The sequence below is a fragment of the Mustela putorius genome, unplaced genomic scaffold (genome assembly GCF_011764305.1).
Source record: "Mustela putorius furo isolate JIRA1106 unplaced genomic scaffold, ASM1176430v1.1 tig00003845_pilon_pilon_pilon, whole genome shotgun sequence".
NCBI classification, from domain to species: domain Eukaryota; kingdom Metazoa; phylum Chordata; class Mammalia; order Carnivora; family Mustelidae; genus Mustela; species Mustela putorius.
This window is the reverse complement of record NW_025421998.1, coordinates 31,541,904-31,565,707: the sequence shown is the minus strand read 5'-3', so window position 1 is coordinate 31,565,707 and position 23,804 is coordinate 31,541,904. Positions and strand designations below refer to the sequence as shown.

The window sequence follows — 23,804 nt, the reverse complement described above, 5'->3', positions numbered from 1 at the left end:
GACATGTATACATCTATGTTTGTATCTCCAAGCATGCTGTTAGAAAAGAGTGAATCTCATTTTCCTCACCAACAAGGTGGGATTAACATCTCCTCACGCTGCTAATAAGAGTATTCAAGGAATTCCGTGAAATAAAAAAGTCATGTCCACGGTAAACTACTATATAAATAGATAAGGGGGGCAGTCAGGGCGTAATTACTCAACGAGGGATTCTATCATGTCCCTTGAGCTAGGCTTCTCTTAATTTATTTGCTAAGCCTAACAGTTCAGGGCTATTGATTAATAATGCAGATTACTATGTTTCTGGCCCTGAGAGTTTGTTTAAGCAGCTCGGAAGTGAAACTGAGAATCTGCATTTTTACAAATACCCCACGTTTTTCTTACTCTAGGAATACACTAGAACGGTGGTTCTCAACCTTGGCTGCGTATCAGAATCACCTGGGGAGCTTTTAAAATCCCAGCGCCCAGGCCAACATCCCAATCAATTAAATCATTATCTCTGTAGATGGGACATGGCCATTAACATCTTTATCAATGCCCAGATGATTCGATGAAAATGCAGTGACTGAGAGTGCATGCATTCTTTAGTGTATGCACTAGAGAATGGTTGCTCAGTAACAGGGATTCCCAAAACTGTTCCCCAAATTAAAGACTCAACCTGGTGGGCTTTGTAAACCAAATGATTCTCAGGACTTCCCTCAGAGCTACTGGATCAGAATCTCCAAGGAGGTAGGGCTCCAGGGTTTTTAGAGTTGCAAAAAATTCCCGAGGTGATTCTGAATACTGTATTTGGAATTACTAACCTAAAAATACTCAGTCCAGTACCAAATCATCTCCATGTAGAGGATACCAGAAAGACTAGGATCTTTCACAGAATGAAACTATCTACCATAACCTAGGCATTCTGTTTGGTGATGTTGGTGATTTATGAGAGAATTCATGATGACTGATGAGGCGAATACTTTACAAATGAGAAAACATGGATTAAGAGAGAACCTTCCTACTTACTTAAACTTGGATATACCAGATGCCCAGTCACATCTCTTTACACTGGCAGTTATCAAAAAGCAGTTTCTACCATAATAACATGCACTTGTTAGAAATTCAAATTCTCGGGCACCTGGGTGGCTCCGTGGGTTAAGCCGCTGCCTTCGGCTCAGGTCATGATCTCAGGGTCCTGCTCAGCAGGGAGCCTGCTTCCTCTCTCTCTCTCTCTCTCTCTCTCTCTCTCTGCCTGCCTCTCTGCCTACTTGTGATCTCTCTCTGTCAAATAAAAAAAAAAAAAAGAAAAAAAAAAAAAGAAAGAAATTCAAATTCTCGAGCCTCACACCAGGCTTACCTAATCAAAAGGTCTGGGGATATGCTCCAGCTACCTGTGTGTTAGCTAACACTCCAGCTGACTTCAATGCTTTCCAAAGTTTGAGAGCAACTGCGTTACACATTTGTCCCTGCTCTCAGGGCTGAGCTCCCTGAAAAACTGCACTCACTGGTTCCTCAGCTTAAACAAAGCAGAAAGAACATAAACAGTCATAGTTCTCCTCCACACCTCTTCTTGTATGACCCAGGTCAGCCAGCTTTATCAGAAACAATATAGAAGATAAAAGGTAAGATAAGAATATGTGAGAATTCTACCACAGATAAAGCCATGTAGAGCAGTGCTACTTGTTGTAGGTGCTGGTATGCGGGACACCTTAGCCTGACCAAAGGGACCAGTGTGGTCAACCATCCTGCTAGCCTCACACCAAGGGGTTTCACAGGATGTAGGTTGCGGCATTGGTGCTAAATCCAAAAAAGCCACAGGCAAATCAAGATGATGCGGTTACCATAAAAAGGGCAGGGCCGGTGTGACACTTACAGACCAAATCTTCAACCTGGTCACCATTATGTTCCTGCTCTGCTCACTGGATCATAACCCTCTCCCACTCTACGGGCACCAGTCCCGGGACCTGCCTCTGCCCTGACAGGTGGGGTTTATGCCAATCATCCACCTCCATGGGTGAGATCCCTGGTCACTCTAGCATAGTAGTTCTGAGCCCCGGAACACCAAGCCTTATTCCATATCAGTTACATTAAAATTTCTAGGGGTGGGACCTGGTATTTTAAAAATCTGTCCCGATGATCCCAACATGCTACCATGGATGAGAAGCTATGCTCCAGCCAATACCCCTTTACCAGAACTGAAGCCCTGCCCTTAAACTCTACTGTATACTAGATTCCGTCCAGGCACATGCACTGCCCAGACATACGTTTGTGGCCACATGGGTAGAGCCATTCCACCAGGCACTTGCCTGCAATCTTACCAATTTCCCCTTGATTGACACTGACATGAGGAACCTGCCCTTTTCTTACCTTTCCCCTTCCTCCCTCCCAAGGGTGACAAATGGCCTTTTCAGACATTAATGAGTCAGGAGTAAACCAAGTCTCCCTAGTGCCATTTGCATCAAAGAAATGCCTAGAAGAGCAAAATCTTATGTTGGAGAGGATCCACCAACCAACCCTGATTAAAATTCATAACTTGAGTTTACAAAAAATCAGACTGGCTTCACAGAAGGGACATAAGTTAAACATCTGTTCAGGTACAAAGTATAACAGTTATCCTACAAGCTCTCTAAGAAAAGTGGACAGAAAGACAATCTCACCTCATTTTACAGTAAATTAAACTAAATTAAGCTATGACATGATGGTTCCCAAATGCCAGTTATCCATGGGTCTGTACTAACATATGTCAAAATCTGTACCAGTTCCTGCCAAAATGAGAAAAATAAGAACAGTGTAGTCAGTCTTTCATAAAGCTAAATGTAATTTCATTTTGATAACTGCCCTTTGTTTTTGAGATTAGTTCGTTCCTTCTCTTTCATTATTAAAGTTATCCATTTTTTCTACATTTTTAACAGAATGTTTATTTTGGAGCAATGTTAGAGTCACAAAAAAGTTGCAAAGAGTTCTAGCATACCTAATCATCCAGATTTTTCTGTTAAGATCTTACATTAGCTGAGTACATTTGTAAAAACTAAGAAACTGACCTCGGTACATTACTACTTACTAGAGTCTGAGCATTTAGATTTTAGCGGTGTTTCTATTAATTTCTTCTTTCTGTTCCAAGACCCAACTCGGGTTACCATACTGCATTAGTTGTCATATTCATTCTCTGTACGGTAACAATGGTAAAGAGAATTTAGGTATCTTGAAAGGGTTGTTTCCTTATATGATGAAAATAAAAGACTGGCAACTCTGTATTAATCCCTAAAATTTGTTTTGTTAGTACACTAGGCTATGAAATATAACTCTAGCAGGAGTATAGATGAATACGTCCTAGATTTTAATTTCACACCATAAATTTTCATTTTTTTAAAAGACCTTATTTATTTATTTGACAGAGAGAGATAGTGATAGAGGGAACACAAGCAGGGGGAGGAGCAGAGGGAGGGGAGGAGCAGAGGGAGGGGAGAAGCAGGCTTCCTGCTGAGCAGGGAGCCCTATGTGGGACTTGATCCCAGGACACTGGGATCATGACCTGAGCTGAAGGCAGACGTTTAACAACTGAGCCACCCAGACATCCCTCACATTATTAATTTTCAAAAAAAAATTTTTAAAACACCCTTAATCGGCTTAATTTTAAGTGATTAGAAGTAAATTCTGAAAGATTAGTCAATAACACTTTGCAATGAAGCACCTGGGTGGCTCAGTTGTTTAAGCAGCTGCCTTCGGCTCGGGTCATGATGCCAGGGTCCTGGGATGGAACCCCACATTGGGCTCCTTGCTCAGCAGGAAGCCTGCTTCTCCCTCTCTCATTCCCCCTGCCTGTGGTTCCCTCTCTCATTCTTTCTATCAAATACATAAGCAAAATCTTTAAAAACAACAACAACAATAACAACACTTTGCTATAACAGAAATCTAGGATTCTTTTTTTCTGAGATTGTTCTGAACTAGCCTTTCAAAGAGGTCTGTATAGTAGACAGCCTTGAAAGATGGAGATATCTTTCATTTTTACTATTATAAAAGATTTGGTTTCCTAAATTCAGAATTTCTCTCTAGTAACACAACACACTGTGTGTACAAGTGTCACTTAGTCCTTCCCTCTGTTAACCTCTGGAATCGATGCTCGAGAAACAAGTCTAACAAAATGTTAATGTTCTGGCTACTGCCAATGCTCTGAGTATTGAAGTCCTTTGTCTGTGACCCAAGAGTCTTTCGTCTTCTGCCAGCGAAGAAATTTCAGCAGGCTCACTTATTAACTTGCAAGTAAGATAAAAACTCAGACCTCCACAATTCTGGAAACTTGGATTTCCACTATCCCCTGAAAATTAAGAGATTTGCTAACAGTGAGCCTCTATTCCCACATTTCCATGTTCTTACAGGACAAAAATCAGCTGAAGATGAATAAGGCTCACATTGCCCATTTTACCACAAATAGCCAGTCTCTCATTTATACTACTGGTTGAAACTCTGGATGTTTCTGCTTGCCACCCTATTCAACAGTATAGTTGTTCAAGCAGCAACCAAGTTATCAGCTTACTCCAAGATCTAGAACTAAAGCATCATTCAAAATCTCTGCACTATTTTAGTATTAACTGATCAGCACTAGGATCTTGTAGCATAGTCATCAATCAAAAAATATTTTAAAACTAATAGAATATCTAGTTGATCAAAAAAAGAAAAAGAACGATTTCATTTTAAAATTGCATGGTTTCTATTAAAGAGAAAAAATGTATAAGAATAGTATTGTAGCAAAAGTTTCTACAAGAAAGGAACAAAGAGACAGAACTAGAAAGCCACTGGATATAAATAAAGATAATAAGGAAGAGTTAGTCCTAATGGAAGATGGTGAACACCACAGAAAATGAGGGCTATCACTTTCTTAGGAGCTTTCTGGTTTAAAAAAAAAAAATCCCACCAGGGACCTAGTGAGCTTAAAATCTATTTCTATTGCTGTGCAGGAGTCTTTCCTCATACTGATTTCCCCCCAGTAATGTCAGCTAAGGAAAACAAGGTATGAAAACTATGATAAGTTCCCAGGAGTTCCACTCACAAGCACCCTAAGTGAACAATTTTTAGTCTTTTGAGATGCAATACATTTTCAAAATGTACAGACTCCCTTCTCCTCTTGTCTGTCAGCCCAGGCACCTCCAGCCCATATTCTTAATGTTTTTACATTAGTTAGAATCAAAACACGTACATTAGTTTCCTAGGATGGCTGTGACAAATTACCAAATTACCTGGGTGGCTTAAAACAACAGAAATTGGTATTCTCATAGTGCTGGAGGCCAGATGTCTGAATCAAGCTATACCCCCTCTGAAGACTCTAGAAAAGAATCCCTTCTTGCTTCTCCCTAATTTCCAGGGGTTGCCAACAATCCTCCATGTTTCTTGGTTTGCAGACACACCTCCTCCAATCTCTGCCTTGTCCGCGCGTTGTTTTCCCTTTGTGTGTCTGTGTCTCTGTCTAAACTTCCCTCTTACAAGGACACTGGCCATAGGATTAGGGCTCTCTTTCCAACTTGATTACATCTGAAAATATCCTGTTTGCAAAAAGTCACATTCACAGGCAAGAGGGGACATGAGTTTTGAGGGGACACTGTTCGATAGAGTACAACTTCTCATCAAGTGACCGCTAAATCCAGGGATTTTGCCTCTAAGAAGATTGGATTAGTGGAATAAACTGGAAGTGTCTAGCTTCATTCATCTAATAAGAATAAGATCTACCTTAATTACCTCTAGCCAACCATTCATTCTAGTTTCCTACAGCTTCATTCAAAAATAGTCGCCATCATTTTCACACAATACGGTAAATCTGACCTTTGGTTCAAGCTTCCCAAATTGCTTATTTTTAACCAGAAAATAGACAAGAGAAAATATTCTTTAGCTGTCAGGTAATTATAAAGAGTCTATCAATAAAACAATATCTTATTAGACTACTAAAAATTTTTAGGTTCCCACAAATGCTCCTGTGCAACAAATTACTGTAATACAGACAGTACTTACGAGGTGCTCTGAGATGGAGTTCTAAATTGGGAGAATGGAAAATCAATGTGGCCCACATACAGTAACTATATAATTACAAACTCATGAAATTATAACTCTTTCCAGGAAATTATTACATCATTGTATCTTTTTACAAATAACAGAAGTTTAAATGTATGTATTGCTCTATATGAATTTTTTAGCGTAAGAAATGTATATTTTCTAAAACCTTATTCTGTAGTAGATGTCTTAACATTAACAGAGAGAAATATAATTGATTAGAGGATAGTTATACAAACAGAAAGCATATTTGGCATTCCTACAACAAAGGAAGAAAAAGATTATGTTCCAACTGAAAAGATTTTTTTTTCTTCTTTTTTTTTTTTTTTTAAGAAAATGTAACTATATGGGGGTCTGGGGTAAGGAAAAAAGGACAATTCTCCCCACTTCTAGCATGAATGTGTCCTACTGAATTTCACTTCCATTCTATCATTCTCCCATTCACTCCTTTTCTGAAGAAGTGAGAATAAACAGGGAAACCTTCTAGCTACCGAAATTGCAACATCTCTTCTCCCTCTTAGACCCTGAGCCTCAAGCACTGTGCTCAAGAACTCAACACCAGTATGCAGTCTTCCCTCCCTGGATGATTCTGAATTAGCCCAGGGCTGATTTAAGTGTACAAACAGAGGGTTGGATTCCTAAGGAGGAACTTCTCAAGCAATGCCCTTCAGAAAGACAAACTTGTATTTAAGGCTCTGTGTGATAGAAAGGGACACCTGGGTGGCTCAGTCAGTTAAGGGCAGCCTTTGGCTCAGGTCATGATCTCAGGGTCCTGGGATCAAGTCCCATGTCTGCTTCCTTGCTCTGCAGGGAGACTACTTCTCCCTCTGCTTGTGTTCTCTCTCTCCCTTTCTGGCAAATAAATAAATAAAATTCTTTAAAAAAAAAAAAAAAGTGATTCCAAGCGAGGAAAAGTAAAGTGGGTTTGGTTTGGTTTGGTTTTTGTTTTCCAGCAACTATTTCTATGGACACAGGTTGGTCATTTGCCATTTTTGTTACTTATTTTTTTGTAAAATGAGGAAGGGAGTTAAATTAGGTGGTATCAATGACTTGGAATTTATTTGTTGTTGTTTTCGGCAATCTGTTTTTACTTTAATTAATTAATTGATTGGTTGGTTGATTTAAAAAAAAAATCAAGGCTTACCAACCTTTTTCTTTTAAATTCCAGGCCAACTTCCAAAAAAACAATCTTACACACAGCACTTAGCATAAAGCAACAAAACTAAAATCCAGTAACAAAGATGCTCATGTTTGGGAATATTTATTTATTTATTTATTTTAAAAGATTTTATTTATTTATTTATTTGAGAGAGAGACACATAGTGAGAGAGGGAACGCAAGCGGGGGAGTGGGAGAGGGAGAAGCAGGCTCCCTGCCGAGCAGGGAGCCCGACGCAGGGCTCTATCCCAGGACCCTGGGATCATGACTTGAGCCAAAGGTTGATGCTTAATGACTAAGCCACCCAGGTGCCACTGGGAATTTTTAAAGGTTTAATATAAAAATTCTAAGTAAGTTGTAAATTGTTTCTATTATCTAAATAATTCATGAGTCATATAAAAGTCATGTGTTAATTACAGAAAAAATATACATGGACAAAAACAACAAAAAAATCTAGGTATCAGAACTTCATGGATGCTGCTAAAATACTACCACGAGTAGATTTTACATTCCTAGATGTTTATGGAAAATAGAAGTGATAATGAATAAGTGAAACATTTAATTCAGTAAGTTATGAAAAGAACACAAGCACATGATTTTAAAGTAAAAGGAAGTAAACATTAGTAACAGAGGTAAAGCTGATTCTTTGAAGGAAATAAAAAGTATCTATAAAAAGTGACGGGACTGACCAAGTAAGAGTAAAGGCATAAATAAACACACTGATACAAACTTAAGACTTCAAAAACCTTGAGAAGATTTGAAGCAAATGTAGCAAAAGACTAACATGCTACGGATACACCTGGATATGTTATAACAGTGTATGCAATTCTGAATGTTTTAAATATTTCAAAATTATAGAAATTTCTTTACACAGGTCATTTGCTGATATTTTATGCCTTGAAATTTAAAATTAACTTAGCTGTGGCTCTAATATACCTTGGAGAAGGAACACCTGTGAATGTGAGCCCCAGCACCGATGATGGAGTTAGCATTAGATGAGCGGGTATGAGGCTCACTATCTGGTTTTCAGATTTCCTGTTTATTTATAATTATACTTATAGTTATATTTGTATTTGTATTTTTTTTATTTTTTATAAACATGTATTTTTATCCCCAGGGGTACAGGTCTGTGAATCGCCAGGTTTACACACTTCACAGCACTCACCAAAGCACCCTCCCCAATGTCCATAACCCCACCCCCCTTCTCCCCCAGCAACCCTCAGTTTGTATTTGTATTTATATACTGCACCTTTTTTTTTTTAAAGATTTTATTTATTTATTTGACAGAGAGAAATTACAAGTAAGCTGAGAGGCAGGCAGAGAGAGAGAGAAGGAAGCAGGCTCCCCGCTGAGCAGAGAGCCCGATGCGGGACTCGATCCCAGGACCCCGAGATCATGACCTGAGCCGAAGGCAGCGGCTTAACCCACTGAGCCACCCAGGCGCCCCTATACTGCACCTTTTATAGCAGGGGGAATACTATGCTCTCTCAGACCTGGCCAAACTGGACTTCTCCCCACACAGTACTAGGTGAATGGGAGAAACTACTCAATTTCCTGATGCTAGGCTTAATTCATTCACTTACTTTTTTGTTCAGCAGATATTTATTGTCTTCTAGGTACACCAAAAGCTGAAAGCTACACCTACAGTATAAATTTCCAAAAGAGCTTACTCTTGGAGTAGCTTCTCATGGAATTGAGAGTCCAGAGGCACAGATGATTGTTTTATTAGGAGGCAGAGCGTGAAGAACAGCTTTGGTTGATCCTGCTGTGCCTCCTGTGTCCTCAGCAGGATCAGAAATTAGCAGAAAGAATGGGCAGAAGCCACCAAAGGCTTAGCCAGAAATGTTTTACAAAGTGCCACTTTCCCTTAATAATATCAAAATTAATATTTGTGGAGCATTTCCCATACCCAAAGCTCTGGGTACACGTTTGTTTTCCTCATTTAATAGATGAAGACAATGAAACACAGGAGGAGAAAGTACTGTCCAGGGCCATACAAACATGAACTGGCAGGGTCAGGATGTGAATTCTGGTCTGTCTAGCCCTAACAGAATTGTCAGTCTTTAAGATTTCCTGCGTCCAAACTTTAGACCTGTCCTTAGACTTGAAAACAAAACAAGTGCTCAGTTACATCTGTTAACACTACTCAAGAAAAATATTTTAAAAATCTTTTTCTTGGGGCGCCTGGGTGGCTCAGTGGGTTAAGCCGCTGCCTTCAGCTCAGGTCATGATCTCAGGGTCCTGGGATCGAGTCCCGCATCGGGCTCTCTGCTCAGCAGGGAGCCTGCTTCCTTCTCTCTCTCTCTGCCTGCCTCTCAGTGTACTTGTAATTTCTCTCTGTCAAGTAAATAAATAAAATCTTTAAAAAAAGAAATCTTTTTCTTAATCAAAAAAGTAGTATGAAGAAGCTCAAAGAGAGATAGCAATTAACTCTACACAAAAATCTAATTGCTGGGGTGCCTGGGTGGCTCAGTGGGTTAAGCTCTCTGCCTTTAGCTCAGGTCATGATCCGGGTGTCCTGGGATCAAGTCCCACATTGGGCTCTCTGCTCAGCAGGGAGCCTGCTTGCTCCTCTCTCTCTGCCTGCCTCTCTGCCTACTTGTGATCTGTCAAATAAGTAAATAAAATCTTAAAAAAAAAATCTAATTGCTATGTGGAAAACCTACCGACCCCACTCAGAATTACCAGAGCAACTATTCTGCCATCCAGAGACAATTACAAGTACTATACTGTCCAGGTTTTTTAGAATATCGAGAAAAGAGAGAAATCAATGTGTGAAGTCCAAAGGAGGGACTGGCCTGATTCCTGCAGGTCACATCTCATTTCTTTGAGTTGAGGCTCTGGTCAAAATACCATACCCCTGCTCTGATGCTGTGTCCACCTCTTACTCTATCCACCCTCTCTGGTCTCTATTTCTCTCATGCACCTATATCCTACAGCAAGGCCCCTGGACCCTTACAAGTGCTAATTTCACTGCCTAAAAGCTGTTCCCCTCCCACTTAGCTTTCAAACTTCAGAATTAATATCATTTCCCTATGGAAGTATTCCCTGGCCAAGCAGACTAGGTCAGGTCTCCCATCAAATGCTTTCAGGACTATGTGGACCTAATTCCCTTTACAGCTCTTTCATAAATGTCATTTTAAAAAGCTCTTTTGGTAGGGGCGCCTGGGTGGCTCCGTGGGTTAAAGCCTCTGCCTTTGGCTCAGGTCATGGTCTCAGGGTCCTGGGATCGAGCCCCACATCCGGCTCTCTGCTCAGCAGAGAGACTGCTTCATCCTCTCTGCCTGCTTCTCTGCCTACTTGTGATCTCTGTCTGTCAAATAAATAAATAAAATCTTAAAAAAAAAAAAAGCTTTTTTGGTAGCAATGCGGTATTTTCATTATGCCTGTCATCCCTACTAAACGACAAGTTTTACAAGAGTGGGAATTGCATCATACTATTCATAGCCACTTCCCTGAGCTAATGGCAAGCATTCAACACACAGCTATCGAATGAAGGAGGATTGAGAACACAGGCAGGGTATCTGAGAATTTAGGCTTTTTTCTACTCTGTCATAAATCTCTCATGTCAGCTTTCCTATTCATTTAAACTCCAGTTTCCTAAATTTTTAGAAGTTTTCTACAAGGATAATCAAGTCCACTTGCATCTACCTCCCCTTCTACCTCTTATATACAACAAAAAGGATGCTTTGATAAAAACATCAGCAGACCCCAGAATAATCACCCTCCAAAATGGCTGTAAACACTCAAACCACTCAATGCTGAGGTACTTTTTACTCTACTCTTTATTACCTGTTTTGTTTTATTTTGGGGTTTTTTTGTGGGGGGGAATGGGACAGAGGGATAGTGAGAGAGAATCTTAATCAGACTCCATGCCCAACTCAGGGCTTGATTTCAGAATCCTGAGATAATGACATGAGTCAATATCAAGTGTCTGATGCTTAACTGATTGAGCTACCCAGGCGTTCCTACCTGTTTTTGTTTTTATAGTGGCCATTTATTTACTGGAAAATAGGAGTATTTTAAAAAAAGGAATAAGGAAATAGCACTCATTTAGGACAACACCAGGAAATAATGATTTTTTTTGCTTCAAATGAGTTTCAAACTTGTCAAAAACACTTCCACAACTTCTTATTCAATCATAATTACTCTAACAATTCACTCTAATTTCAAAAACATTTGCAACAGTCGATTTATACGACACTGTATAATGAAAAGTTAATTCTTTAACTAGGATTAAAGTAGGAACAATATATTCTATTACAAAATAGTTAATTGGTTCCAAACATAGAATACCATTAGTTAGTGCTACTTTTAATTTTGTTTTAATTTATGGGAACATGTCTTTTTAAGTTTATGTATAACACCTTGAACATTAACAGATGAAATAATGATTTCAATACTTATTTGGGAAAAAATCTTAACACTAGAATGAAAATAAACAGGACTTTCTACTCAAACTGGATACAAACAGAGCTTTGAAAGAGAATTCATGCTGACACCAGCTGTCACTTTTCATTTTTCCCTGCTCCCAGCACGAAGATACTTGACCTGTATAAACTGGTAATGGGCCAATATATTTCCTTCAGGCTACAGAGTTAAGACTACTTGGAATCTTAACAATGCCATTAAGGTAGCTGATGCATTATACATGATGATGGACATAGAGCAACCTTGCTTCTGTCCCAAGGGAAAGCAAAATTTACTTAATCTGCACAGAATTTTCTCCTATAATGCAAAGAGAATCAAATCAAGAAATCTGAGACCTTCCTGAAACCACACTGATTACAAGACGGCAGAGGAGCATATGTCTGCATAAACCTGCCAAGGGGAAAATGCACACATTGTCCAGCTCATCAAAAAGATACTAAATAGATGGCTAGCCATGGCTAAAAAATAATGCTGGGAGACATACCCAGAAGAACTATACATGTGGGGAAGAAACAAACACTTTACTAATTTTTACATTTAATTTGTGTAGCTCTTTTATTCCTCGTGTGTGTGTGTGTGTGGGTGTGTACGCACGTGCTCACTCGCTGGGGAAGAAAGGAGGATGGGTACTTTAAAGTGCCGTGGCAGAAATACAACCAAATATCTTCTAGTCTGTTGGCAGGATGATGATGTGTTTTAGCTTAGTTACTCTTGTCCATAAAACTTCACATTCTTCCAGATGCAAGCAAAAATACACATATGCTTAAGATGGGCCTAAGAACTGAAGCATGTGTCTGCCATGTGTGAAACAGCTACATATTTCCAACAGTTAGAGCTCAGGGGCCGTGGCGATTCCCCGTGCTGAACAATACTCAGTCCAGCCTCTACGGAGAACAAAGAAGGACTAAAAATAAACCCCAAGAGAGAATGCCTGAAAAAACAAGGCTTCCTGAGAAGGCATTTGGTTTTCTTTAGAAGAACAGAAATTTCTATTTAGAATAATCAAAACTCACTTCAACCAAAGATGACATCTTTTTTTAATGTATGTCTTACTAAAACAAACTGCTAATGTCGATGTAACTGCAAATGGTAAATTGGGGTGTTCTGACTTAAATATGTGCATTCCGAATCCTCTGGTATTGTGATCGTTTCCATAGAGAAGGTAGACAATAGTGGATTAAAGCAGGAACTCCGGCTTCAAGTTCTCTGGCAAGTTAGTTAAACTATCTGTGCCTCAGTTTCCTTGCTGCAAAATGAGGACAGCAATGGTACTACAGGAGGACTAAGTAACTTGGCATATGAGATGAGTACCCAGCACAGAGCAAGTACCATCCCAGCATTTGCTGCTTCTCCGGTTGCCACCAATTCTTCTGCTCTTTTATTCCTCAGTCCAGTTACCAGTACTGACACCATCAGGAGATCTTTAGGATTCAAAGAGGTTTAGAATGTATGAAACAAGAGATCCCTGATGGTAAAATGAGCACTTATGGGCTCGTAATAATTAATTCATAAAAATGCAAAATTTTGAGAATGATATAGAACAGAAGGACAGCAAGTCATTTTATTTTTTAAACTCCATTAAGGTGAGCACAAGTAGCTGGAGAGAACATGCCACTAGTAGCTTTAAGGGAGCAAAATAAGTTTAGCTTTGTAAGAACTGGTAACCTCTTCCCAAGAGCTAACATTTAATCACTGGCAGCAGTTACTCATTACTAAAATTTAGCCCTACAGACAGCAATGAAAACAGACTTCATACAGGACAGCAACGCATGGTAATTATCAGTCAATAAAGCCAGCTGACCAGGATTCCCATACACTCACCCTCCAATGTATGGCTTTTACAGCTACACTTTTGTTCTTGATTTAAAATACTTTAAAATACATATATGCGGATATCGTGGCCTTGCAGTAACAGAAAAAACTGATGAGGCTTCATTCTGATATAATCCACTATTTAAAAACAGAAGTATTTAAAAACGAGCAGCAGCTCAACCCCGCTGGGCCAGAAGAATGAGGTTTCCTGTGCTGGATCTATTTGCAATTCTAGAATCATCTCTGCACCAGGAGATTCTAGAATTAAATCCCACTACCATCCCCCCATTACTCAGTTCAATATTATCTTATTAAATTACTGGAAGATTAACCCTACATAGAAAGTCTAGATTTCATTCTTTTTTTTTTTTTTAAGATTTCATTTATTATTTATTTGACAGAGATAGACAAAGCGAGAGAGGGAGCACAAGCAGGGGCAGTAGGAGAGAGAGAAGCAGGCTTCATGCAGAGCTGGGAGCCCAATGTGGGGCTCAATCCCAGGACCCTGGGATCATGACCTGAGCCGAAGGCAGATGCTTAACAACTGAGCCACTCAGGTGCCCCTCTAGATCTCATTCTTGTAGACTCCTACCATCCTGAGGTTTTTTTTTTTTTTTTAATTATTTATGTCAGCAGTTAGAGGCTAATGAAGTCATTAAATATAATAAAATTCAAAACTAGTTATCCACAGTTGGTTATCAAATATTCATGGATAAGAAAAATACATAGAACAAAAATTTTTTAATATTATAAATATCTTTTTATTATTGTTACTTCTTTTAAAATTTAATTTTTTTTCAGTGTTCCAAAATTCATTATTTATGCACCACACCCAGTGCTCCATGCAATACATGCCCTCCACAATACCCATCACGAGGCTCACCCCACCCCCCAACCCCCTCCAAAACCCTGTTTGTCCAGCATGGAGGTTCCTCAAAAAATTGAAAATAGAGCTACCTTATGACCCAGCAATTGCACTACTTGGTATTTACCCTAAAGATACAAACATAGTGATCTAAAGGGGCAGGTGCACTTGAATGTTTATAGCAGCAATATCTACAATAGCCAAACTATGGAAAGAACCTAGATGTCCATCAATAGATGAATGGATAAAGAAGATGTTGTATATATATGTGTGTATATATATATATATATATATATACATACAATGGAATACTATGCAGCCACCAAAAATGAAATCTTGCCATTTGCAATGACGTGGATGGAACTAGAAGGTATTATGCTTAGCGAAATAAGTCAATCAGAGAAAGACAACTATCATTCGATCTCCCTAATATGAGGAAGTGGAGATGCAACGTGGGGGGTTTGGAGGGTAGGAAAAGAATAAATGAAACAACATAGGATCGGAAGGGAAACAAACCATAAGAGACTCTTACTGTCATAAAACGAACTGAGGGTGACCGGGGGTAGGGGGTGAGGGAGAGGGTGGTGGGGTTATAGACATTGGGGAGGGTACATGATATGGTGAGTGAAGTGTGTAAACCTGGCGATTCAAAAACCTGTATCCTGGGGCTAATAATACATTATATGTATATAAAGAAATTAAAAAATGAAAAAAAAAAAAAACCAAAACCCTGTTTGTCTCTCAGAGTCCACAGTGTCTCACGGTTTGTCTCTACCTCTGATTTCCCCCAACTCACTTCTCCTGAGTGAAATAAGTCAAGGAGAGAGAGTCAATTATCATATGGTTTCACTTACTTGTGGAGCATAAGGAATAACATGGAGGAAATTGGGAGATGGAGAGAATAAAAATTTTTTAAAGTCATTCTAGTTTTACTGTCAAGACTGATGTTAACTTATAACTCATAAACTGTCTCAGAATTGAGATTTCTAGAAGTCATCTAATTTTTAAAATTGTGTATTTGGGGTGAACTTGGTTTTTAATTGTGTAAAAAGTTATCATGTCTGCAGATATGACAGCTGAAAATGTCCCCTCTGGTAAAGAGAACCAGTGTGAGGTAAATGCATACCCACCCCACAACCTGTAACACCTATACCTAAAACTGTCCTTCCTCCTGCACCTGGGGCTCTGCTCCAGAGCGCAGGTGCACTGGTGAGAGTCCTTAACCTGAATTTCCCAGGCAGTCTAGCAAGAAGAACATAAATATGCATTCTGACATATGGGTAGTAGCCTCTGTCAAGCATACTTACCATTGCTTCATTAAACTGTCATAATTTTAATCAACTCGATTCACACACACTCAGTTTAAAAATCTCCCTAACAGACAAAATAGAGACCCAAACCCACTTTGGTTTATGGCAAATGAGCTGTATCTCAATAAAGTTATTAAAAAAAAAAAATCCCCATTATCATGGCAGCAGGATCCCCACCCAAAAGGACCAACTAAGGGTCTTTACCTGATAGTCTGCTCCTCAGCCATCCTTAAAATGCACAGCACTAAGTTACTTTACTAGATAAAGGCCTTCCCTGTTTCCACAGAGCCAGGGGAAATGCCTGATCCTTGGATTTGAAATTAAAGGCAATACAAGAGCTTACATGACAACTTCTACAAACAGATCCGTTTAAAAAGAAATTCTCTCTAAACCAACCTCCCAGACCACCCGCCTTGATTACTGTCTAGATAACTGAGTATTATTCCCTTATCCAAGAGTCTGTGAAAAAGCTACTGTAGTGAGAATTCAAGATAGAGAACATGTTCCTCAAATGCAAGGGGAAATTGTTAATAAGAAGTGCATTTTGGAAGAGAAATATTGTTGGTGAGTCCTCCTAAAAACAAACTAGCAAACAAACAAACAAAAAACCCAAGATTTTAAAAGGCTTCTGTATAGATTACTTGTCAACAGTAGCTGTTGTTTGCATTTATGTCAAAAGACAACCTCAAGGGGCGCCTGGGTGGCTCAGTGGTTTGGGCTGCTGCCTTCGGCTCGGGTCATGATCTCAGGGTCCTGGGATCGAGCCCCACATCGGGCTCTCTGCTCCGCAGGAAGCCTGCTTCCCTCTCTCTCTCTCTCTCTCTCTGCCTGCCTCGCTGCCTACTTGTGATCTCTGTCTGTCAAATAAATAAATAAAAATAAAATCTTTAAAAAAAAAAAAAGACAACCTCAAAATAAAGAGATTACTTAAAAGCTATTTGAAAACAAAACAAAACTAGTCTCTTTCAGAAGATTCATCACCAATGGGATGGCATGGGTGTCTCTGTACTAATGCACATAGCAAAATTTACTGCACACCCAAGTCTAGTTCTGCTTTTCTTCTTCATCGCTTACTCTTCTGGCATCTGTAGGAAGAACCAAGATTCTGGATGGAAACGCAGTTTTGAGAATCAATAAGGAAACTTGATATCCAGGATAAGCAAAAGCAGATTAACCCCTCTGTGCATCTTTTCTGCTGCAATAAATATATATAATGACACTGTGGCAGTTTAATAGCCATTTTTGTGCTCCTATGGCCAAAAAAAGAAATAGTTCAAGCATTTATGTACCCTTCAATTGTATGCAATGAATTCAAGAAAAATCCCTATTTCATAAAACGATATGTCAATGTTGTATCATTATAAAAAGCAGAGTATTCAGAATGCAGTCACTAAACTATAACCTATATTTTAAATAAACTAAATCGACTAATGACAAACTGAGAACATTTTTTACTTAAGAAAGAAGTCCACAATATTTTTTACCACCCTATTATTATTTGAGGGGTATTTTTTACAAACAAAGTAAGTTAAAAGATATCTTAAGAAACATTATTTAATATATTACACAACTTCTAAACTATTCAAGTGTTGATCATTATGTTCATCATGGAGAAATCAGAAAATGAGACATGAGGAAGCTTGAATACAATTCAAGAAAACAAGCCATTATCTATGGATACTGTTTAGGGTTATAGCAGCTACAAAGTTAGCATAAGTCAGGAAGGTCAGTGTTGTCCTAAAAGTCAGATATTTAATCGTTTCTAAGTGATCTCTTAAAGCTGTTCTCCACTAGAAATTTTTTTTTTCCTTCTTTGGCACATTCATTGTAGAAAGCAAAAAGATTAAGGCGGGATAAGAAGAAAAGGTATCTCTTTCAAGAAAGAAGAATGAGCTAGAAATCTGACTCAGAAAAATGAGTGCAAAAGGAATCTAGAGATTCAGCCTGTAGCATATGCACCTGCTGGTTAAGCTGGGGATCTTTCATGGAGCTTCAAACTCAGGGAGGGAAGATGGATGTGAACAGCAGGAGAAAAACTATTTGGTAAAAAAAAAAAAAAAAAAAAAAAAAAAAAAAAAAAAAAAAAAAAGAAAAGAAAAGAAAAAAAGAATTGGGGCTTTCGCCTTGCTTCTGTATCAACTTTACTAACATTCTATTTTCAGAGTTAACAGGAGCCATTTTAATTTGCTCAGAAAATATTTTTAATGAAGGGATGCCTGGTGGCTCAGTTGGTTAAGTGTCTGCCTTTGGCTCAGGTCATGATCCCAGGGTCCTGAGATTGGGTCCCATGTGGGGCTCCTTGCTCAGGGGGGTGTCTCCTTCTCCCTCTGCCTGCTGCTCCCCCTGCTTGTGCCCATGCTCTCTCTGTCTCTTTCTCTCTGACAAATAAATAAATAAAATCTTAAAAAAAAAGACAAAAAATATTTTTAATGAAAATTACACCGCCATTCCACTAAGAAAATGTTCCCTTGAGTCATAAAAACCTCTCCCACCCTCAAGGAGACACTTTCTCCTCTGATACCAGCACCCCAACACACAGCACTCTCTCCACATCCTTTACCTTTTTCTAGACTTCAACCTTGGTCCACACTCCTTTGCTTTCTTACCATCTTTTTACTGCCCCTATGGACATAATTCAAGACAATGATCCTTGAGTGCACACAATTCACTTACACATACGACGGACAGTAACCTGTTGATTGCCAGTCAAAGTCAATGCTGTGTAAAAGGCATCTCTGTATACACCTATCCTCAAGGATTAGGATTTGACCCAAAGACAAGCGAGGAGTGCTCACATATAGTAGAAATAATTTGAACTAATTAGACACTTAGCAGCTAGTACTTTTGATTATTATCATAATACATAAAAAAACTAACTACTCCCCAAAAACCTGTTAGAACAAATGATACTGGTGACTGGTCACAGTCTTTCACTGGTAATAAATATAATAAGCCCTATGTCTATACCAAGCCATCTGTTTTTACGTTTTCACACAAAGGAAATCTGCCTCATCCCACATCTATACACATTCTTGGTATAAAGATTTAGCCATTCCTTTCCTAATGTTCTAAAACTCATACTATGACTATTTTCCTGAGATATGATAAGTAAAACAGGCTGGATGTGTCTCTACCATATTTTGCCTAAAGCAATGGACATTACTAAACAATTACCTGAACACATGACCAAAGTTGAGAGAAATACATAAAGGGTCTTTGAATAGACCATCACTTTAGCTGAAGAATAAGACTATAAAAGAGTAATTGCTAGATACGTCCAAAATGAAATAAGTATGTATAAAATAAGTCTAAATAAAATACATTTCTGTCTTCATGGCTAGCCTATCTTACGTAATACAGAATTTATGGTAGATAATATGGTGTGAGAGTCTGCCTGGGAGTTAAGGAACTTAAATGTTAACTGTGGCTCTACTACTTTTTACTGTGTTATCTTCAGCAAATTATATAACCTCAGCTTCCTGTCAAGTTTCATAATAATTATAATCACAGGTCGTTTTGAGCATGCAATACACATGAATTCATGTGCCTGTCACATCATGAGCAATAAATACCAGTGGTTACTATTATTAGTATTATAAAACTCATTAACTAGAGCCTATGTAACTGGCAACCAATTAAGTTGAATACTGGCAGTCTTTAGCCTCAAGACAAAAAAAAAAAAAAAAAGCTAGCTAACTGTAAAACTGCGAACTGCATGGTTTAGACTTATTTGCTGCTACTTGTCAATCCCAGCTCACTTTGTCTTAAGAATCTAAATCTACAGTTCATCACAGTCAAAATAAAAAGACAGTGTTCCCTAGATGTTCTGATAGATTGAAACTTAAGGTTAAAATTGTCTTAGAAGTTCATATTGAACCCATAAAAGTTCTTCCTAAACTAAGGGGCAAATTTAGAATTTAATTTTTAAATGAACTGGAAATAAATGTAAGGGAAAGACGAGATTAATAATGTCTTATTAAAGGAATAAAAATCTCTCTTTTTTCCCCCCACTTAAATCTTTTATCTTTGTAAACTTTGAAGAAAAGATTTTAATAGAACTTTAAAATAGGGATTATGTATCTGTCTGACTGGAATAAAACTACCTTCAACAAGGCATAGAATGTCCTTGCTGATAATACAAATCACTATCTTATGGGAAGACTGACATAGATTTCATTTTACTCTAAATATAACATTGAAGTCAACAGCAAAATTCAGACTGTGAACCACATAGGATAAACAATTGATTTGTTGAAGAAACAACATATAAATTGCAAGGGAGAAGGAAAAAAAAGAAAGATATGGAGAAACCAACAGATTAAAAGAGACTGTCTTAAAACTCATTAACTGGCTCACTTCTCCCTCTCCCTCTGCCCGCCTCTCCCCCTGCTTGTGCTTTCGCTCTCTGTCAAATAAATAAATAAAATCTTGGAAAAAAAAAAAACTCACTAAAAAAAACTTCAGATAGGCAAATTAAACTGCAGGAATACAAGCTCATGTGATAACGCAATAAGCAAAAATGAGGAAATTACAACCACTGAAGTCACAGTACTATTTACAAGTCTGTAAGAGGAGGGAGGGGCTTGGGTTTGGGAAGCAGCACACAGGAGACCTGGTTGAGCTGTTTCTTGATTCGGATGGGGGTTATAGGGTACTCACCTTAGCAATTTCTGTGTCAGTGTTACATTTTACAATTTAAAAAGGTTTTAGGGGCTCCTGGGTGGCTCAGTCAGTTAAGTGTCTGCCTTCAGCTCAGGCCATGATCTCAGGGCCCTGGGATCCAGCCTCCCAAATCAGGCTCCCTGCTCAGTGGGGAGTCTGCTTCTTCCTCTGCCCCTCCCCCCTCACGCTCCTGTGCATGCTCTCTCTCTCAAATAAATAAAATTTTTTATTTGTTTTAATTTAAATATAATAAATAAAAAGGTTTGAAAAAAGATTATCACAATCTAAAAGATTCACCAAAGTAGCTATTTCATGCAAATGTATTCCTTTTCCCACATTCATACTCACACTCTTTAATAAATGCATTGCACCTGAGTTTCACAAATTAAAGGTTCCATGACACCTGAGCAGAGTCATTTACTAGATTGGTATCTAGCCATTGTTTAAACATGGCCTAATGATTTTTTTTTTTTAAGATTTTAATTATTTATTTATTTGAGAGAGAAACAGAGAGAGACTACAATCAGCGTGAGGGGCAGAAGAAATCTCAAGAAGACTCCTTGCCCAAAGGGGAGCACCATGCGGAGCTCAATCCCATAACCCCAAGATCATGACCTGAGTTGAACTCATGAGTCAGATGCATAACAGACTGCACTACCCAGGCGTCCCAATCTGGCATAATGATTTTGCTTTTGATTTTATATCATCAAAAGAAGTACAGCTTTGTCTTTATTTCACATACCCTTCATTTATTTCACTTCCAAAACAAAGGCCAATTTTAAAAAAATTTAAAAACACAAGGTGCACCTGGGTAGTGCCGTCTGCTCAGCGTGGAACTCTTGGCTTCAGCTTAGGCCATCTCCTCAGGGTTGTGAGACTGAGCCCTATATGGGGCTCCATGCTCAGTGCACTCAGTGTGGAGTCTGCTTGAGATTCTCCCCCCTTTCCCTCTGCCCCTCCCACTCATGGTCTCTGTCACCCTCACACTCTCTAAAATAAATAAGCCTTTAAAAAAAACAAAACAAAACAAAAGCATGGCCCTCTTAGGAAAGGTGTTATGGGTTTAATTTTATTCCTCTGAAATTCTTATGTTGAAGTCCTAACCCCTCAGGTACCACAGATTATAATTGTACTTGAAGATATAGTCTTTAAAGAAGTAATTAAGTTAAAATGAGGATGTTTGAGTAGGCCCTAATCCAACATGAGGAATAGTTTGTTTTAGGAGAAGAAATCAGAGGGCTCCTGGGTGGCTCAGTCAGCTGGGCATCTGTCTTTGGCTCATCCCAGGGTTCTGGGATGGATCCCTAAATCAGGCTCGAGCAGGGAGCCTGCTTCTCCCTCTCCTCTGCCCTTCTTCTGCTCCTGCACTCTCTCTCACTCTCTCTCTCAAATAAATAAAAAGGAAGAAGAAGAAATTAAAGCACAGACAGACGCAGAGGGAAAACCATGTAAGGCATAAGGAGAAGGCACCATCTAAAAGCCTCAGAGGAAACCAACCCAGTTGACACCTTGATCTTGGTCTTTGAGCCTCCAAAATTGTTAAGAAAATACATTTTTAAAAAAGATTTTATTTATTTATTTGACAGAGAGATGGAGAGGGAGAGCACAGCAGACAGAGGTAGAGGGAGAAGCAGGCTCTCCACTGAGCAGGGAGCCCAATGTGGGGCTCCATCCCAGGATAGGATCATGACCTATGGTGTTGAGCCGAAGGCATGACCATGAGCCAAAGGCAGCCACTTAACAGACTGAGCCACCTGGGCACCCCAGAAAATACATTTCTGTTGTTTAAGCCACTCTGTGGTACTTTGTGATAGCAGCCTTAGCAAACTGATACAGAAGGTAAGAAAAAAAATTTTTTTTTGAAAAGGTAGTAGAAAGAAAAAAATATGAAATGCTACAATTTTCATTCCTAATGTATAGTGAAAGAAAGGCTTGAGAAAATTCCGAGTCATTAGTAAAGAAAAGAGAACTAACAGACTCCATGTAAAAAGAAACACCCCAAACAGCGAAGCACAAAGGGCACAACACAAGGGAACCAACAGGAAAATAACTGGCTACTAACTCATTGATGGGGCAGGGTTCAGAGCTTTCAGTGTGGTTCCTGGAAAAAACCCAGAGGAGAATTTTGAGTTAGATTTTTAAATGGATTAGAAACAAATGGAGGTGATGGGTGAGATCCAAGTGGTTTTCTTAAAGGGAGAAATGTCTTCTGGCCTTCGAGTTTGATTGAAGGGTGGATTAATTATTTCCCTGATTTAATAGGCTTGGGGGGTTAGACAAACCATCAACTAAGAAAATGCAATTCTCAGACTAGAAAATCAGCAAAGACGGCGCAGAACATCAGAGCTCTAGGTGTTATACATACCCACGTTGCCTAATAATCTGAGTGGAGTAAGCTTTGTTGACGAAGTACAAGTTTCCTGGAAAGGATATTACTATAGCAACAGCAAATAGTTTTCTGCTAATCTGCCCTCCATGCCTATAGATGTACTTCCTCATTCCACTGACAGGCAGAAATGGAAATACATAGTAAACTGTCTGTTTCTTTTCCTCTTTAATTTAACAAAGGAGTAAGATACACTCTGCATTCAGAAAAGCATCCTACAAAATAAGAAAGTGAACCAAATAAACAGGGAAGAGAATAGAAGCCCAGAGCTTCTAAATAGCAGTTATTTTTTTTTAACTCCAAACAAAATGTCACTATTCTCCTATGTTAGACCTGGGAGAGTCCTGACATCCTTTCTGCAGTAAGGCAGTGCAAATACATCAACCAAGTCAGTCTTAACAAGTTTAGAGTAACTTTCTGGAAGGATTGTTATAATTATAATAATTAGTTCACTTGTAAAAATTAACAGATTTTAAATCTTTATCGGAAATGTCTATACATAGACATGCGTAGGACAAAACAATACTAAAAGGACATACAACAAAATGAAAACAAAGTTTACCTCAGTGATGAATTTAAGGGTGATTTTTCATTTTTCCCCACTTTTTTTCTACTTTTAAGTTTACTAAAATGAGTCTGTATCAAATTTATATTCAGAAAAAGAAAATAAATCTAAATGGAATATAATTCTGATAAAGCAAAACAAATAGTACAAACATTGTTCAGAAGAAATTAAAACTTGGCTAAAACATCGTACTATATACAAGGGGCCTAAAGAAAACCCTGGGAGGGATTCAGCCTCACCAGTCCTCAGATGACATCATCAGTAGCCTGGACAAAAACATACATTCCTATGCCTACAATTGGAAGAGGATTTTATTCAAATTTCCTTTCAGAGCTTACCTGAAATGAACCAGTGTCCTGTGATTTCTCTCACCAGGGATTTAAAAACCCCAGGGGCTTTCCCTACAGACCTAATAAATTTGCCATTTTATCAGGGGAATATTTTTTTTTTAAAGAGATTTTATTTATTTATTTGACAGATGGAGATCACAAGAAGGCAGAGAGGCAGGCAGAGAGAGAGGGGGAAGCGGGCTCCCTGCTGAGCAGAGAGCAGATTCGAGGCTCGATCCCAGGACCCTGGAATAATGACTTGAGC

The 23,804-nt window shown here is 38.8% G+C and overlaps 1 protein-coding gene across 13 annotated transcripts in view; it reads right to left on the bottom strand.

The window, feature by feature from the left end:
- ADAM22 (ADAM metallopeptidase domain 22) overlaps nt 1-23,804 on the bottom strand; it is a 220,136-nt gene that overhangs the window by 83,100 nt on the left and 113,232 nt on the right. The window lies entirely within an intron of this gene.